The sequence below is a fragment of the Lemur catta genome, chromosome 5, assembly GCF_020740605.2.
Source record: "Lemur catta isolate mLemCat1 chromosome 5, mLemCat1.pri, whole genome shotgun sequence".
NCBI classification, from domain to species: Eukaryota; Metazoa; Chordata; class Mammalia; order Primates; family Lemuridae; genus Lemur; species Lemur catta.
This window is the reverse complement of record NC_059132.1, coordinates 27229375-27247661: the sequence shown is the minus strand read 5'-3', so window position 1 is coordinate 27247661 and position 18287 is coordinate 27229375. Positions and strand designations below refer to the sequence as shown.

The following is an 18287-nucleotide window of genomic DNA, read 5'->3' as shown; positions in this document are numbered from 1 at the left end:
GTGGCTTGTCAAAGTCCTCACAGATAGGGTGGTGGTATAATCCAGGAGTATTGTATGGGAAGTCAAAAGCAAGAGACTTGGGTCGGGTTCCTCACACCATCCTACCCTGTCAACGTTCCTTCCAAGAGTTGTGTGAACTGGACAAGTCATCTCATCCCTCCAAGGACTCAAGTTTTTCTCTCCAAAAGAGAAACATACTAATAACTCTGGTCTAGGGCTACTGTGTGTTTATGTAAACTTAACAGCACTGAGCACTTTGTATTTTGTCCTTTCTTTACCCCCGGTTGTTCTCTGGGGTAGAGATGGGGGTAAGGAAGGAAGCCCAGAACCAGGGCTGTGGGGAAGGGGATAGTTACCCCGTTGCCAGGGTCTGTTTACTCACCTGAGTCCCTGGTCTGCCCCTAGCCTAGCTGTGCTCACCTGCTCAGGTACAGAGAGGGTAGGGGAACGTTGTTCAGCCAATGAGTTGCAGTTCCCCACTTAAAGGCACCCAGCATCTGGCAGGAAAACCGGCCTGGCAACCAGGAGAGCTCCCTGGCCAGTGCTAGGAGGCAGCTATGTAATCTGGAGGTAATTAAGCCCTCCATGGCCACACTGTGACCCCAAGGCCTGGTCACTCCATGTCCTGGAGGGTACGTTCTTCAGGGAGCCCTCCTTCACCTTGCCCAGAGCTGGCTTTCCAAGAGGCTCCCACACCTAGCTGCCCTGGCAGACTCCCAGGGAGGAAAGACAGCAAGGCTTGGACAGCTGCCCCCAGAAAGGAGCCCACAGGTGACAGAGAGAAGCCATTTCCCTGTCCTGACCCCCTTCAGTAACCCTGGTGAGTCCTGATTCTCTGGGCTTCTCGAACCTCAGGACAGCAGGGTGTGGGGGGAAGATGCCTCTCCTAAGGGGCAGAAGCCTCAGGTGCTGATTCCAGCCCTGCTGTGTGACCTTGAGCAAGTCACTCCAGCTCTCTGAGCCTCACATCCCCCATCTGGGAAAATGAGCAGCTCAAATTTTCACGTCAGCTTTTCCCTTTTATTGTCTTCCCCGTCACATCCCTTGTTTTGAAAGATTTTTGTCTGCCAAGCTGCACCTGTTACATAATAATTTGTTAATTGGTTTTGCCCTTCTACGTTAATTGTGGCCCTATAGTAGCCAATCAGCCTTTTCTGGTCAGCAGGAACAAACCACTGAGCTGATGCAAGTTTAGCCAAAAGCAAAGAAATGTGGTGTTTTAGTCCATGAGATCTTATCTAGAGTCAATATTTGATTTTCATTTGACCTTTAGAAATATGAGAAATAACGGGCTTGTGAGTAATTTTCAGAGAATGGGGACACTAGATGGGAAACTCTTAGATTTAGCTTGCACAGGGTTTACGAAGACACCAGGCAAAATCCTGCCTTCACCCCCCAAACCCAGCTTTGGTCTCTGCAATGCTGCCGTACACATGGGGTGCTTTCTTGAAAGTAGGATCCTTGGGCTTGGAAACTTCCTATATGGGGCTGGACCCGGAGTCCCTATACTGGGTTCACCTCACCTCTGGCCAAGGCTGGGAAACCCTGAATGGGGGAAGCTGAGGTTTTCCTCAGGCCTCTGCGAGGGTGTGGCCAGGAGGATGATGGGAACAGGGAGGTGTGAGCCCAGGGCCTGGAGGCCAGGAATATTTGGTGGCCACAGCTTGTGCTGGAAATGAGGAAACAGGCTTGCTGTTCTGGTTCTGCATTGACTACTTCTGTGACCTCAGGCAAGTTGCCTACCTCTCTGAACCTCAGTTTTCCCAGCTGCAAAATGGGGGCTGCAATCTTGGCAATGTTTGCCTGCCGGGGCCAAATAACACAGCGTATGTCATGGAAGCTTAGATTCCACAGATTTTAAGATTAAATCGAGAGATTAAAAAAATCCAAAGATAAAAATATATTTTAGAATTGACAAGATAACCAATGTTTTGTAAATTGTGACCTCTGTGGTAATTATTGTTATCTGTGATAATTGTTAATAATTATGTGATAAAAGAATTACTCCCATCATGATGGGATCATGGCTGCTTGTTGTTTAAATCCTTTTACTTTTTAAAAAAGTATTTATTGGGTCTTTTTGAAATATAGAATCATATAAACAAAAGTAGTGGAAAATATCTCACTGACTCACTGACTCATGGTATTTTTGAATGTCTCCTGGGATGGAAACCCAGTCCGGGAATGTGGCCCTAATGTGAGTGGCAGTCTCTCACAGTGGTTAGGGCAGGCACTTGGAAATCAGAGGATCTTAGGTTCAAATACACACTGTAAGACTTACTGGTGACCTTGGGTATAAGTCACTTTTCTTTTCAAAGCCCCTTCTATTTAGTCATTTGAATTTCAGCCACCCTGTTCTCTCCTGTCTTGCAGCTCCCTGCTGAGTAAATAAATCTCAGGGAATGCTAATTTCAAGAGTTGTGGCAGTACCTTCCCTCTGAGTGGAGGCTATGGGAGAATGAGTGGGCTGAAGGCCAAAGCAGTTTCCAGGAACGGGGAATTTAGGCACGTATTTGGGCAAATGATACGTGTGAATGTTGTGTGCAGGTATGTTTGTGTATGCGTGTGTGCATGTGCCCAGGAGCTCATGAAATCAAAGTTGAAAACTCTATGGCCCCTGAAGGGTCATGTGAGCCAGTCCCCTGCTCTGGGACAAGCTCTCTTCTAACCAACACTGGAAAGTTGCCGCTGAACCCCAGGGAAGGCTCCTAAACACTTTTCCTTGGTAACCAATCTTGGCATCTCTAAATCCTCCCAAGGGTAGATGCAGGGTGTGTGTGAGCATGTTTGAGTGCCTTGGATATCTGAGTTAGAGTGCCAGGGACACTGAGCACCCAAACCTTGGAAAAAGATAGGTTTGAGGTGGGTGTACTGGTGTGCAGTAGGGGTTGGGGGTTCCTCCAATTGCTGTGAAGCTAGAGGCACTTTAGTGGAATAGCTACAGTTAGTGAGCACCTACTGCGGGCTAACAATTGTGCCAAATGTTTTAAACTTATCACCTCATTGAATCCTCTCAGTCCATTCTGTTATTCCCATTATACAGGTGACAATACTGAGGCTCAGATTACTCAGATGACAAGCGGCAACACTTTTTTTTTTTTTTTTTTTGAGACAGAGTCCCACTCTTGCCTGGGCTAGAGTGAGTGCCGTGGCATCAGCCTAGCTCACATCAACCTCAAACTCCTGGGCTTAAGCGATCCTCCTGCCTCAGCCTCCCCAGTAGCTGGGACTACAGGCATGTACCACCATGCCTGGCTAATTTTTCTATATATATTTTTAGCTGTCCATATAATTGCTTTCTATTTTTAGTAGAGACGGAGTCTCGCTCTTGCTCAGGCTGGTCTCGAACTCCTGAGCTCAAATGATCCGCCTGCTTCGGCCTCCCAGAGTGCTAGGATCACAGGCGTGAGCCACCGTGCCCGGCCAAGCGGCAAAACTTTAACTCAGATCTTCGCATGTCTAAAACCAGAGACTGAACTCTTACCCAATCCACCAGAAGTTACAAATCAGGCTAACGACTGTCAGATGTATTTTGCCTGGCCTACGTGGTAGTTTTTTAATATTTAAAAAATTTAGATGCCAACATTTGAAAATGAGACTATTTAATATAAAAATCTAGATTCTAACTTCTCTTTAAAAATCAGAAGAGATGTGGCACTGTAGATGGCCATTCTCATATGCCAACAATCAACTTGAACTGATTATTAGCTGCTGCCTTTCGACAGGGCCTGTGGCCTCTACTTTGCTGCAGTCCCCACACTCCCTGCTCCCCCCCACCCCACTTTCTCATTCATGATACCAGCCTGTCCCCACAGGCCTGAGGTTATCCAGCCTCTGCACTGCACTCTACTCCTTACTTGTGTACCTGGGCCCTGGTCCTATTGCTACCTTGAACAGGCCCTGACATTAAGTAAGTTATGTCACCTGTCTGGGCTTCAGCTATAACCTGGGCTTGCTATACCCGGAAATAACTTCCTAAGTGGCTTTCTGCATTGGCTAGGAGAAGCCACAAGTCTCCAGGACGTCCACATCTTGGACCCCTGGCTGTGTATGATCTGAATCTGTGTAAATTATACCAGGAGTGTCCCGTGTTATTCACTCTTGTTCGCCATCACTGCACTGCATGCCTGATGTTCCTTGTGACATAGGACCCTCAGAGACAGGTAGGTCCTGGTGGCATCAATCCTGGTAGGATGCCAATTCCCACCACTTTGATCAAAAAGTCTGACTTCCACGTGCCTCCATTCATCTGTTCCAAGAAGCCTGGTTGAACCGTGAGGAGCCCTGCTGAGATTCCAGCATCGGAGTGGCCTATTTTTATCCCATTTTTGCTATAGGTTACATGAGAGAAAGTATATAGCCCAGCCGAGAACATTCTTTCTTTCTCTCCTACACACAGACAGACACACACACACACACACACACACACACACTCCCATGGGTCAGAAATAGACTTCCTTATTTTTATTTTAATTTTTTAACTTTTATTTATTTATTTATTTATTTATTTGTTTGTTTGTTTGTTTGTTTATTGAGACAGAGTCTCACTCTGTTGCCCGGGCTAGAGTGAGTGCCATGGCGTCAGCCTAGCTCACAGCAACCTCAAACTCCTGGGCTCAAGCGATCCTTCTGTCTCAGCCTCCCCAGTAGTTGGGACTACAGGCATGTGCCACCATGCCCGGCTAATTTTTTCTATATATATTTTTAGTTGGCCAGATAATTTGTTTCTATTTTTAGTAGAGACGGGGTCTCGCTCTTGCTGGTCTCGAACTTCTGACCTTGAGCCATCCACCCGCCTCAGCTTCCCAGAGTGCTAGGATTACAGGCATGAGCCACCGCGGCCCAGCCTATTTATTTATTTATTTATTTTTTTGAAACAGTCTCACTCTGTCGCTTGGGCTAGAGTCCCATGGTGTCACTCTAGCTCACAGCAACCTCAAACTCCTGGGCTCAAGCGATTAGCCTGCCTCAGTCTCCCAAGTAGCTGGGACTACAGGCACACACCACCATGCCAGGCTAATTTTTCTATTTTTAGTAGAGATGGAGTCTTGCTCAGGCTGGTCTCGAATTCCTGAGCTCAAGCAATCCTCTCACCTTGGCCTCCAAGAGTGCCAGGATTACAGGCATAAGTCACCACACCCTGCCAAGAAATAGCCTCCCTTATAGGTCTTCACACCTATCTAGTGTCTTACTTGGGTTTCTGAGATCCAATCTTTAGAGCCATGGAGTATCAGAGATGGAAATGTGGGTGGTGCCTTAGATATAGAGCATCTAGTACAGTAATAGCAAATAGGTTTCCCTTCATTTGCCAATTCCAATCAATCTGTGGAGTGTTGAAAAGGCCTCTGAAGCTACATGTGGGCGTGGAACAGACTCAGAGATCTCTCAGCAGCGTCTGCTGCGGGCATGGCAAAGCGGCTATGGCAGTACCTCTGCCGGAAATCTACCCTGAGCCGGCCAACCTCCTCATTACACAGATATGAAAGCCGGTCTGGGAAGGGGCGATGACTTGCCCAAAGTTACACAGCGAGGCAAGGCAGCGGCAGATCCAGAAGCAGGGTGTCTCTTGACCTTGAAGCCACCATTGCTTCCACTATATTAGCTCAGAGAAGAAAACTCAGGCCAGGAGGGGAAATGACCGAAGTAAACTGGGACCCAGGAGTCCTGAGAAGCCTGGCGGGAGTCGGGGCTAAGGAATTCAGTTCTGTGCCCCTAGACTGAGCCATGCCAGCCTGGCCTATTGGCATCTGCTCCACTTCTCAGAGTCCCTTTGCTCCTGTCCCAATTTCCTGTCTTATTTTCCTCAGGCTCAGAGAGCTCGTATCAGAGCAGAGGGGCCTCCAGGGATCCTAGGCCCTACATACCCTCTTTTGGCAGCCTTCAGCAAGATCCCAGCCCCCTCCCTTCTGAATAGAAGTCCTAGGACAGGGGTTCTTAACCTTACTGATGCCGTGGACCCCTTTGGCAATCCAGCGAAGCCTATGGACCTCTTCTCAGAATGTTTTTAAACATATAAAATAAAATGCATAGGATGACAAAGGAAACCAATCATATAAAAATACAGTTGTCAAGATATTTTTTAAATGTTTGATACAATAACATGTATTTGCTTATTAATACATTCAAAATGAGGTCTGGCAGCAAATACTATAACTACTGTAGTTTTAAAGTAATACTGAGCATAAATGATATTTGGAAAGATTGGCGCCAACTGTAATGTGACTTGAAAATACCTTATTTCTTTTGATGACACAGTCACAGGAACTGCCGATACTATTGTGGTTCATTGCCTACATTCATAACAGAACACAATGTTTACTTGAGTTAGAGATTAGTGAAAATAAAGATGGATTTTTTTTCCTTCCAAGTTCAGAGACGTTTTGAATTCTACCAGTGGACCCAGGCTGAGATCCCCTGCTCTAGGATGTTCGAGCAGGAGTCTGCTAGTCCAGCGGTTTGCAAACTGTGGGCCATGCAACCCTGGGGATTCTGAAAGTGTCGTGGAGACTGCCAAATGATGGGTGTGGGGGCAGGGAACAAGCAGGACAACTGTCCAGCCAGATTGCCTCTGAATCCACTGTCTCTGCTTCAGCTTGGAAGGTTCATTTCCATTTGAGTTCATTTCGGTGATTCATATACGATTCCATTGTCAGCCAGGTGCAGTGGCTCACACCTGTGATCCTAGCAGTCTGGGAGGCCGAGGCAGGAGGATTGCTTGCGGTCAGGAGTTCGAGAGCAGCCTGAGCAAGAGCAAGACCTTGTCTCTACTAAAAATAGAAAAAATTAGCCAGGCAACTAAGAAGTTAAAAAATAATAATAAATTTATTTAAAGAAAGATTCCATAGTCTTTAAAAAGTATAAAAAGGATTCCCCTGTTTGTGTTCGAATGTTGAAAACCTTCACTTGGCCCCAGCCACCTCTTCATGTGACGTAAAGCAAGGCTGAAGCCAAGAGAGTGAAAAGGTCCTACACCACCATTGGTGGCAGGGTTGGGGATATGGAGGAGTCCAGGGAAAGGAGGGGGGCAGCAGCTGGGCAAGGGTGAGCTTCTCTGTACCTCCTCCTGCCAGCCACTTCAGGGAAGCAGTTTTCTAGGGTTAAGTTCTGGGCCAAGAGCCAGGAAATTGGAATTTGAGGTGCTGGTTCTGCTGATACCTCAAGTTCCTCATCTGCAAAATAGAGATGATGATGCACGGTGTTGAGAGGACCGCTGGAGAGAAAGCTGTACGGAGCACAAAGCATCATTGGAGGGATTTTACTGTGTTTGTCTCTACGGCCTGACATCCTTTTCTTTACGCCCCTTGGGTCCTTTCTCCACATACCCACAAACCAGGAAGTCCCTCCATCCTATGACAGCATCATCCCAGTCACCCAGCACAGTGATGCCGTCAGGTTTGTGGTTGGATACCCAGTCACTGAGCCTGCCAGTTTATCTCCTAAATATCTCCTCTTTGTTGACCCCACTGCTTTGGCCTGCATTTCTCTAAAAGCCCCCAGTCTCTCTCTCTCTGCTCCAGTTCGCCTTCCCTGGAGCCAAAAGGCCCTTGATGTGTCCTCACTGCCCACAAGGCCAAGTCCAGCCCCTCCAGAGTGTGGCAACCCAGACTCCTCAGGAGCTGCCCCCAGCACCCCTACCCTCTCCCCTTCCCTCACGTCCCCACCCCCTCCTGCAGGGAGGCTGCTGCTCCTTTGCCAAGTCCTCCCTCCTTGCTTTCTGAATTGCCCCAGGTGACAGTGCAACCCCAGGGAGCTGGGAGAAGAAGAGGAGATTCAGGAAACTGAGGATGCTGCTTTCCCCAGGGGCTAGTGTGGTGGGAAGGAGGAAGCTGAACACACAGGATTCAGAGGAATTCAGTTGATGGGGACAGGGGACAGGTGTGGCTCTGCCCTCTGTCTAGGCCAGACAGGAGTCATTTTCAGAGACCAGCCAGTAGCAGGTGGAGAGATCACCTGCACAGTCAGGGAAAGTACCATTTTCTGCACTTACAGGAACCGGATTACCGGGAACAGAATACAGCCAACCAGTGGGGAATTCATAGAATCCCTGATTTCTTAGAATGTCAGAGTTAGAAGAGGCCTCATGGATCTTTCCTCGGTTTTAACTCCTTTCTGCTTCAGACAAAAAAGTAAATCCCAGAGAAGGGGAATGACTTCCCCCAGGTCACACAGTGAGTTGAGGCAGTGCCTGGACTGGAGCTGACATCTGATTTTCTTCCTGATTTTCATGTTCTGGGCTCTGGCCTCTGGACTCCCACCAGGGGACTGACTAACTGGCCCAGCACTGATTTATCAATAATGGGTTAATGTGTCACTGCTGGGCAATGCAAGTGCTGGTTCTTAACCCTAAGGCCCCCAGCTGGGGGACAGTGACAGGTTACAAATATGCTGAGATATAGTGCTCTCAGGCCATAAGTGACCAGGTGGAGCCCGGGGCAGCAGGAGCCCCCATCCCTGCTGGGATAGTCACCGTCAGGCCTCAAACAGCCTCACAAGTTTAGCCCTACAAGTATCCAACTGTTATCATGGACTGGGATGGGGAAAGTTGGGAAGCGCTCCATTAACCCCAAAGCATGAGCAGTTTTATGGGCAGTATGGGCAAAGGTGAGGAAAGGGAGAGTCTGAAGAAACGGGTTCTAGTTCTGGCTGTACCACTTCCTCACATATTCTGGGGGCAAAAATCACAGGAGAAAAAATAAGAGGTATCATTTATTGTGCCTCATTTAAACAGTTCTATAAGTAGGTGCTGTTATCAACTCCATTACACAGATGAGAAAACTGAGTCAGGGAAATTAAGGGACTTAGCCAAGATCCCACAGATAGGAAGCAGAGGTGCTGGTATTTGAACTCAAGTCTGTCTGTCTTTGCATTCTGTGCTCTTAACTACTCGGCCACATGGACGTGTTTGGGGACTCTAGAGAGACAAAGATTTGCGGCCCTTCAGCCCCACTCCCTTGGTATCAGGGCTGCTGATTCTCCCTCCACCCCAGACAGCCAGAATTTAGGGAGACCTTCAGCAGGAGGCGGTGGGGGCCAGAGGACTCTGCAGCAGGGAGGGATATCCCCAACGCCTGCCTTCATGGGTGTGAGGTTATCAGCAGGTCTGGGGAGGTATGTTGAGCTCTGTCTTAGAGAAACCATGATCCTCCAGGAGTGGAGCCCCCAGCCCTCAGAAAGGAAAATGTGGTGAGATATCGCTGGTTGCTGTGATACCCTGGAACTCACAGCAAGAAAGCTGGGATAAGGCGGCTTGTTCTCCATGCTAATTCTCCTTTAAATAACAACTCCTGTTTACAGATCCAGTTTCTCTGTCAAGCGCTTTATTCACAGTGCCTCACTGAATCTTCACAACAGCCCTATCTTGAGTAGCTCCTATTATTTTCATCTCTACTCTACCAGATGAAGAATCAAAAACTCTGAGAGCTCATGCAACTTGTCCAAGGCCACACAGTTGGTAAGTGGCAGAGCTGGGATTTAAGCTCAGGTCTGTCTAATGCCAAAGCCCATGTCTTAACCATTACACCACAGTGCCATCTGGCAGAGTGATGACAAGCACCGCTCTGGTTCCGGTTACGACCCAGGTAGACCACTGAATCTCAGCAGACCTTAGTCAGGGGACTTCTGGTCAAGTCTTCTTCGGGTCCAATATCTAAGACTACAGAATGGTAATTCTTTCTCTGCCTATAGTTTTGGATAACAAAAGTGAAAGTAATTTATAAACTGTTATCCATTTGTTAAGTGGTGTCTGTTGAGAACCTGAAGCAAAAGAGGCCCTGGCACTACAGAGAACAATAAAGCATAGTTCCTGCCCACGGCAAAATGCAACATAAGCAAGGGTTTTCCAATTCCACTAATTATGGACTAGCTTGTGGAATACCGACCCTCTTTCTGGGAATTATTAAAAGATCTAAACAAAATAAATTCATATATATATGCACGTGTGTGTGTACTTGGTTATTCCTAAAAATAGAATTATCGGGTTATGGATTATTCTCACAGTATATTAAAACTTTCAAAAAATCAAAATATAAAATGACATACAGGGCCAGGTGTGGTGGCTCACTCCTGTAATCCCAACACTTTGGGAGGCAAAAACAAAAGGATTGCTTGAGGCCAGGAGTTTAAGACCAGCCTGGGCAATAGCAAGGCCCGAATCTACAAATAATTTAAAAATTAGTTGGGCGTGGTGGAGTATGCCTATAGTCCCAGCTACTCCGGAGGGTGAGGCAGGAGGATTGCTCGAGTCCAGGAGTTCAAGGTTGTAGTGAGCTGTGATGACGCCACTGCACTGAAGCTCAAGAAACAGAGTGAGACCTTGTCTCAAAAAGAAAAAATGACATAGATTAATCATAGCCATCTGAAAGGAGAAAAAAAAATCATACACCTGAGCATGGAGTAAAACAATACTGGAAGAGCAAAATAAAATGTTGACATGGTTGATGGGTAAAGGAAATAAGAATGAGTTTTCCTTTGGATAGTCTGTTTCTCCCAATGATTATGTAATGACCATGTATTCCTTTTATAATGAAAAGAAACATTTAATTCTATCGATCTCCAAAGTCTTGCTCAAATGTCACTTGTCTCCAAGTAGCTTTAGCATAACCAGATTGCCATAGCCAGCCAATGTCTTATTCCATTTGTACACACACTAGAACAAAAACACATTCCAGCAGGAGTACAGTAGCTTGCCTAGAGAAGGTGCACTCAGAATGTCTGATATTTTCTCTGCAACCATAGACATTTCATTAACAGCTCACATTTCTCAAAAGAGCACCCCAACTTGACATTTAGAGAGGCAGGAATCTGAGCTAGTTACTGTTTCCATTTTTGACTTGAAAACACCTGAGGCTGAAAGAAGTTGAGCAATAGGCCCATTGTCACTCAGCGAATCATTGGGAGAGGCATTCTAAATAGCTCATTCAAGACAGAGGAATCTGGTGCAAGCCTGTAATCTGCAAAGTACAGTCTGAACAGAGCAAAGAGGCAGGGATGGGGATTAAGGGAAAAGCAAAAATCTGGGAACCTCATCTTTGGCTTACCCGCTGTGCAACTTTGAGCAAGTCTATTTACCTCTCTGAACTTCAGTCTTTTCTGTCTGTCATATTGGAGGGATGAGAGTGAATTAATTTCCAGGACAGCAAATAGGACTCGACACTGATTAATTGGTGGTAGCTACCTGAGTGCCACATTGAGAAAGATCCTGAGGACAGGTTCAGGCTTCTTAGGGAAAATGATTGATTAATAATTTCTGCCATGAGTAGGGGATCTGAAATTGGTATTATGTTTGTTAGATATTCGTCTTTCCTGAACAAATTGCTCTTCAAGAGTTTTTTCCAGCCCTATGTTTGGAATTCCCAGGTTTAGATCTATTCATGTGTCTGGTGGGCATAATATTCATCCTATAGGCAATCTTCTTAATTCCAAAGGGGAAGGAATTTTAATTATCTTTTAAAACAGTAGACTTTTGTCTCCAGTAATGGATGTGATATATATTAAAATAATCCCTAAGACTCTCCGAGACAACTCCTTAGAGGTGGAAATGTCTGCATACAAAGTGTTAATTACACCTTCGTAATCATTTTTTTGAGATAAATTATATTATTACAATTACCATATTTGACAGCTTTCCCTGTCTACACATTGTCTTCCTCTCAGGTTGAAGTTGGTCCTGGGAGGTGGGCATGTGTCTTGGTTAGTTGAGACGGGCAGTGGCATTAGCATGTAGATAAAGAAGGTGAATGTCCTGAATATAGTCCCACAGTGTCAGGGGCCCAGGGATTGTCTCACTCATTGGCTCTATCTGCACCCACCTGGAATGTTATGTGGTTTGGAATTTCTGGACTGAGGTTGACCTTTGTCTTACCTTTGAAACGAATATACCATAGCCATGAGGAGAGTAATAGGGTATTGTTTGACTTATTTATTTATTAATTTATTTATTTGAGACAGAGTCTCACTTTGTCACCCAGGCTAGAGTGCTGTGGCGTCAGCCTAGCTCACAGCTACCTCAAACTTCTGGGCTCAAGTGATCCTCCTGCCTCAGCCTCTCAAGTAGCTGGGACCACAGGCACATGCCATCACACCCAGCTAGTTTTTCTATTTTTAGTAGAGATGGGGGGGGGGTTTGCTTTTTGCTTAGGCTAGTCTCGAACTCCTGAGCTCAAGCCATCCTCCCACCTCAGCCTCCCAGAGTGCTAGGATTACAGGTGTGAGCCACCGCACCTGGCCTGTTTGACCAATTTAAGTAACACATAAATTATAAGTTCATGGCTGTTGAAGGGAGCCATAAGCAGGATGACAGGAAAGTACATCATGCTGGTCTGGCAGCACAGGCAGGCTGTCAATAACACAGGTTTGGGAGTCAGACTGCTCTGGCTTTGAACATAGCTCTAACATTCATAAATGAATTTGCACAAGTTACTTAACCTCTGTTTTCTCACCTGCAAAATAGGTTTAATATTAATAATCTTCCCTTACTCAATGGGTTATTATATGAGATAATTTATGTTTTGCTTTATATAGGAAATATTACTATTTTTATTATCTTTAATGGCAATGATTTTGCATTATATACAAAATAAAACTTCAAAAATTCAGCTGATGTTAATGTTGTGGACATCAAGACAAGAGGCTGGGATAGGATGAAGTTTTGTTGTTTGTTATTGTTTTCCAAATTTGGAGCTCAAGCTATGTTGTTTTTTTTTTTAATAGGTAGCAAATTTTCCCTTAAAGTTAGGGAATACTGGCCAGGTGTGGTGGCTCACACCTGTAATCATAGCACTCTGGGAGGCTGAGGCGGGAGGATCCCTTGAGGTCAGGAGCTTGAAACCAGCTTGAGCAAGAGTGAGACCTCATCTCTATTAAAAATAGAAAAAAATTAGCCGGGCGTGGTGGTGTGCATCTATAGTCCCAGCTATTTGGGAGGCTGAGGCAGGAGGATCCCTTGAGCCCAGGAGGTGGAGGTTGCTGTGAGCTGTGATGATACCACGGTACTCTACCCAGGCAACAGAGCGAGCCTCTGTCTCAAAAAAGAAAAAAAAAAAAAATTTAGGGAATACAGATTAGCAAAAAGAACAAAACCAGCACTTGGAAATAACCACTGTTAATCTTTTGGTGTATGTCCTAATGATAATAATTTACATATATTAGAATAGAAGAAGACATTTGACAAAAATAGGCTCGTACTGAACAAGCTATTTTGTAACTGGCTGTTTTTTCAGTGAGTAAAGCGGTGGGGGGGTTGTCTACAGGCAAATATGCTTTTTCTGTTAGTTTAAAAAAATTTTTTAAATTCTTTTTTTATTATTTCAGTAAAAGACAAAACAAAATGTGCCATCTTAACCTTCTTTGAATGTACATTCAGTGGTGTTAATTAGATTTATATTGTTGTAAAACAGATTTCCAGACCTTTTTTTATCTTGCAAAACTGAAACTTTGCACCCCTTATAAAACATCTCCCTTTTTCCCTCTCCCTCCAGGCTCTGGTAACCACCATTCTACTTTCTGTTTGGATACCTCATGTAAGTGGAATCACACAGTATATGTCTTTCTGTGACTGTCTTATTTCACTTAGCATAATGTCCTCAAAGTTCATCCACGTTGCAGCATATGGCAGAATTTCCTTCCTTTTTAAGGCTGAATAATATTCCACTGTATTATATGTACCATATACACCACATTTTGCTTATTCATTCATCCATCAATAGATATTTGGGTTGTGTCATGTCTTGGTTATTGTGAATGGCGGGGCTATAAACATGGCTATACCAGTGTTTCTTCAAGATTCTGCTTCAATCTTTGGGATATATACCCAGAAGTGGGATTGTTGGACCATCTGGTAATTTTTTGAGGAACACCCATATTGTTTTCCATAGCGATTGCACCATTTTACATTCCCAGTAACAGTGTATAAGGGTTCCCATTTTTCCACATCCTCACCAATGCTCATTTTCTATTTTTTGTTTGTTTATTTTTTCTTTTGTTTCTTTAGGGGTTTTCTCTTTTTGTTTTTTGGGGGTTTTTTTGATAGTAGCCATCCTAACAGGTGTGAGGTGAACAAATGTATTGTTTCAAAGCAATGCTGGGAGGAACTTTTACTCAGAAGAACAAATCCTTTTGATAATCTAGAAGCATGGAATTTTCCTTTTATATGTCAATGACTAATAAACTGAAACTTATCAAATTTCTTCTCATTAAACATCTCCCAGTATGTGGATTAGCCTCTCCCACCTCCACCACGCCAAGTGTGAAGGACAGTTAGTTCTGTAATGGTGCGGCTGGCAACCCCTGGTACTTGCTTTCTCCTTCTCAAAACCCTCTTCCCCAAGCACTTCCAAGTCTCTCTCTCTTTGATGTCCTCCGGCTTTTTGATCTCCTCCTCCTCCCAGTCTCCCACCCCTGCCCCCCTGTTGAGTGAGGTGTTCTCCATTGTTCCAGCTCTCCAGTTCTGCTCTAACCCACTTCCCCTCACTCTCCCCTTCAGAGTTCCTGAACATTCCCCTGACTCACTCACACTGTTGGGTCCCAGGAACCCTCAGATCCTTGCCTTTAGCTCCAGGCCCTCAGCTAACCTCTTCCAGGGACCTGCAGTGGGAGGTCCCTTAGGCTCTGTGGGCCTAAGACAGAGACCATGGGGCAGGGACATACCACAGGCACATCCAAGTCACACACCTTGTGGATGGACACAACCACCATAAGGTTGATCGTGTGTGAGTGTGTGTGTGCACACACCCATGCACATCTCTGAGGTGGGATATTAGAAGCTACCATTCCCTTGGCCGTCTTGATCCCACTGGTGCATCTCACCACACTGAATATCACCCTGTTGTGGAGCCACACATTCTTCTTCTCACAACCTGAGCCCTACATGCCAGTCGACATCTTAATCTGGACCCTCTAAAGAAATGGTAGGCTGTTAAAACAATGCCCACAGCAACGCTGCCTGAGAGACTGCCAGCTCCAACACGATGCCTTCCTGAGGGCTTTTTTTGAGCCCTTCAGACCATACGTTATTTTTGCCCTAAATGCTGACCCTTCATGAGAGAGGACACGGCTGTACTATTTTACCATTTTTTAAAATGGAGTTAGATTTTCAATAATATACTGGACAGATTTTAAGTATACAGTTCAATGAGGTTTTTTTTTTTTTTTTTTTTTTGAGACAGAGTCTCGCTCTGTCACCCTGCCCAGAGTGCCGTGGAGTCAGCCTAGCTCACAGCAACCTCAAACTCCTGGGCTCAAGCGATCCTTCTGCCTCAGCCTCCCGAGTAGCTGGGACTACAGCCATGTGCCACCATGCCCGGCTAATTTTTTTCTATACATATTTTTAGATGTCCATATAACGTCTTTCTATTTTTAGTAGAGACGAGGTCTCGCTCTTGCTCAGGCTGGTCTCGAACTCCTGACCTCGAGCGATCCACCGGCCTGGGCCTCTCAGAGTGCTAGGATTACAGGAGTGAGTCACTGCGCCCGGCCCAGTTCAATGAGTTCTGACAAATGTAAACCTCTATGAATTACAAGATTTTAATACATAATCAGCTTCTTTAGAGAAGTTGCAAGATACCATAGAACTGCTGGAAAGAGTTTGGAGTTTGGAGTCAAGAGATCTGGTAACCCAGTCAAGCCTCTGCATTAAACAGCTGTGTAACTTTGGACAAGTCCCTTCCCCTCTCTGGGATTTGGTTTCTTTTTTTTTTTTTTTTTTTTGAGACAGAGTCTCACTTTGTTGCCCGGGCTAGAGTGAGTGCCGTGGCATCAGCCTAGCTCACAGCAACCTCAGACTCCTGGGCTTAAGCGATCCTACTGCCTCAGCCTCCCGAGTAGCTGGGACTACAGGCATGAGCCACCATGCCCGGCTAATTTTTTTGTATATATATTTTTAGTTGGCCAGATAATTTCTTTCTATTTTTTTGGTAGAGACGGGGGTCTCACTCTTGCTCAGGCTGGTCTCGAACTCCTGACCTCGAGCGATCCACCCGCCTCGGCCTCCCAGAGCTAGGATTACAGGCGTGAGCCACCGCGCCCGGCCTGGGATTTGGTTTCTGATCTGTGCAATGAGAAGGCTGACTCTAGGCAACCCCTGACCCCTCATAGGTCCACATGACACGGCTGATACTCAACAAAGGTCATGTAAAACCTCTTGAGATTATGGAGAGCTACTGTGTCCTGCCGACATTTGCAAAGTAAATGCACCTCGCCTGGATCCTTCCCATCAAATTCCTGAAGAAGAGAAACTGGAGAAATAATCAATAACTTTAACAATATACAAAGATGGCAGAAAGCCAAACCAAGTCTTTTTTTTTTTTTTTTTTTTTTTTTTGTGACAGAGTCTCGCTCTGTTGCCCGGGCTAGAGTGCCGTGGTGTCAGCCTAGCTCACAGCAACCTCAAACTCCTGGGCTCAAGCAATCCTTCGGCCTTAGTCTCCCAAGTAGTTGGAACTACAGGCATGCGCCACCATGCCCGGCATATTTTTTCTATATATTTTTAGTTTTCTGGCTAATTTCTTTCTATTTTTAGTAGAGACAGGGTCTTGTTCTTGCTCAGACTGGTCTCGAACTCCTAAACTCAAGCGATCCTCCCTCCTCGGCCTCCCAGAGTGCTAGGATTACAAGCGTGAGCCACCGCGCCCAGCCCAAACCAAGTCTTGTGTCCTGTAGGAATGTACCTAAATGCTTGTGATTAAATGCTTCTCAAATTTTTTTACTCAGGTACCTAAATGAAAGAAGATTCTAAAGGGATTTGCTTCAAATTCACAGCAAGTACCAAAAATGCATGGTTTGCCAAATAGGTTGAGTTTAGCTATTTTGCTGTATGGAAGCTGAAGTGCCTTGCTAAAAGAGTAAAGGGCTTCTCCAATAAAATAAGATGAATATTTTTCATTTATGTAACATTTTTTACTTTTCAAAGCTTTCTTGGCCATTTCTTATTTGATCTATACATTTTTTCTATGACAAGAAGCAGGACAGGGAATATTCTCTTACCTTTTTTCAGATGAGGATCCTGAGGCTCAGAAAGATGAAGTGAATGTTCTTACTGTCAGTGGTGAGCCACTCCTCTCAATTTCCAGCCTTGTGTTCTTTGGACTGTGATCTACTGTCTCTTTTGCAAACAAACATACCAACTCAGAGAACCTGAATCTAAGAGGACCTAAAACCACCACCAACACCAACACTCAGCAGGTGGCAGGTAACAGTCCTAGACTTTTATTGCCTTCCCACTGTGTGTTAACCCTTGTAATTCTCCAAGGAGCCCAACGAGTACTCTCCCCCTTTGCAGAAGAGGAGGCAGAGGCACCGAGAGGTTTTATGGCTTGCTCAAGCTCACAAAGCAAGTAGGTTACAGAGCTGGGGTTCCACCCCACCCCTGTAGCCTGGCTGGAAGCCCAGGCCTTCACCCCTATGCTACACTGCCTCACATGACACCAGGCTACTGCTCAGAGAACTTCTGAAACAAAACTGTTCATTGGTGAGATGAGCAGCCCTGGAGGGCGGTGAGGCCCCTATTCTGTCTGAGCATTTCAAGTGGAATAAAGGTGGAAGAACGTTTAGAGGGCAGTTAGATTTAAAGGAGAGGGCTGGGCCAAGCATCGTGGAAACTCCCTTGTAACCCAGAAATTAAAGGATTCGATGAGATCTCTTGAAGATTCCAGCCTTTCAGTTCAATACAGTGACAAGTCCTCCTGGTCCCTGGCTCCCACATTGAGCATGCTTTCCCAGCCCACCCAGCCTGCCCACCAGCCTCTCCTCACAGGCACTGAGATCAGTGAGCTGGGAGAACAGGTGGCTGTGCACGGATCGTTCTAGAAATCTGACAGCATGGTCCCCAGCCCAAGGACTGGGGAGGAGGGACAGCAGAACACAAAATTACAGGGTGTTTGCTGTCTGATTAAATCAGTGGACTATGTGCAGTGCTGTGGAGATGCAACACACCGGGGTCACTTCTGGGCCCAGATATTAGTCACAGAGCTGCAATCACAGCTCCAAGGGCTCTCAGGAGCACCTCATTTAACTGCTTCATTTCATACCTGGGGCTACAGAAGCCCAGAGAGGGGAAGTAACTTGTTAGAGGCCACACAGCATCCATTCAACACACATCAATTGCCTACTGAGGAATACTAAAGATGAATAAAATAGCCACGAGCTCCCGTCTCATGGAGCTTACACATTAGTGGAGGCAATGGGCAAAAAGCAGGTAAACACACAAAATCAGAGATTGTAATCTGTTTTATGTAGAACATGGAGTGGTACGTCAGCCCAGTTGATCAAGGGAGGTCTGAGAGGGGGCCATTTAA

At 45.7% G+C, this 18287-nt stretch overlaps 1 long non-coding RNA gene across 1 annotated transcript; it reads left to right on the top strand.

Annotated features, from left to right (window-relative positions):
* The first annotated feature begins 8196 nt into the window (after window positions 1-8196).
* On the top strand, window positions 8197-17255 carry LOC123638034. The gene is made up of 3 exons (XR_006735146.1): window positions 8197-9451; window positions 13476-13517; window positions 16705-17255. It is a non-coding gene; the product is annotated as an uncharacterized LOC123638034 (long non-coding RNA).
* Window positions 17256-18287: the final 1032 nt, after the last annotated feature.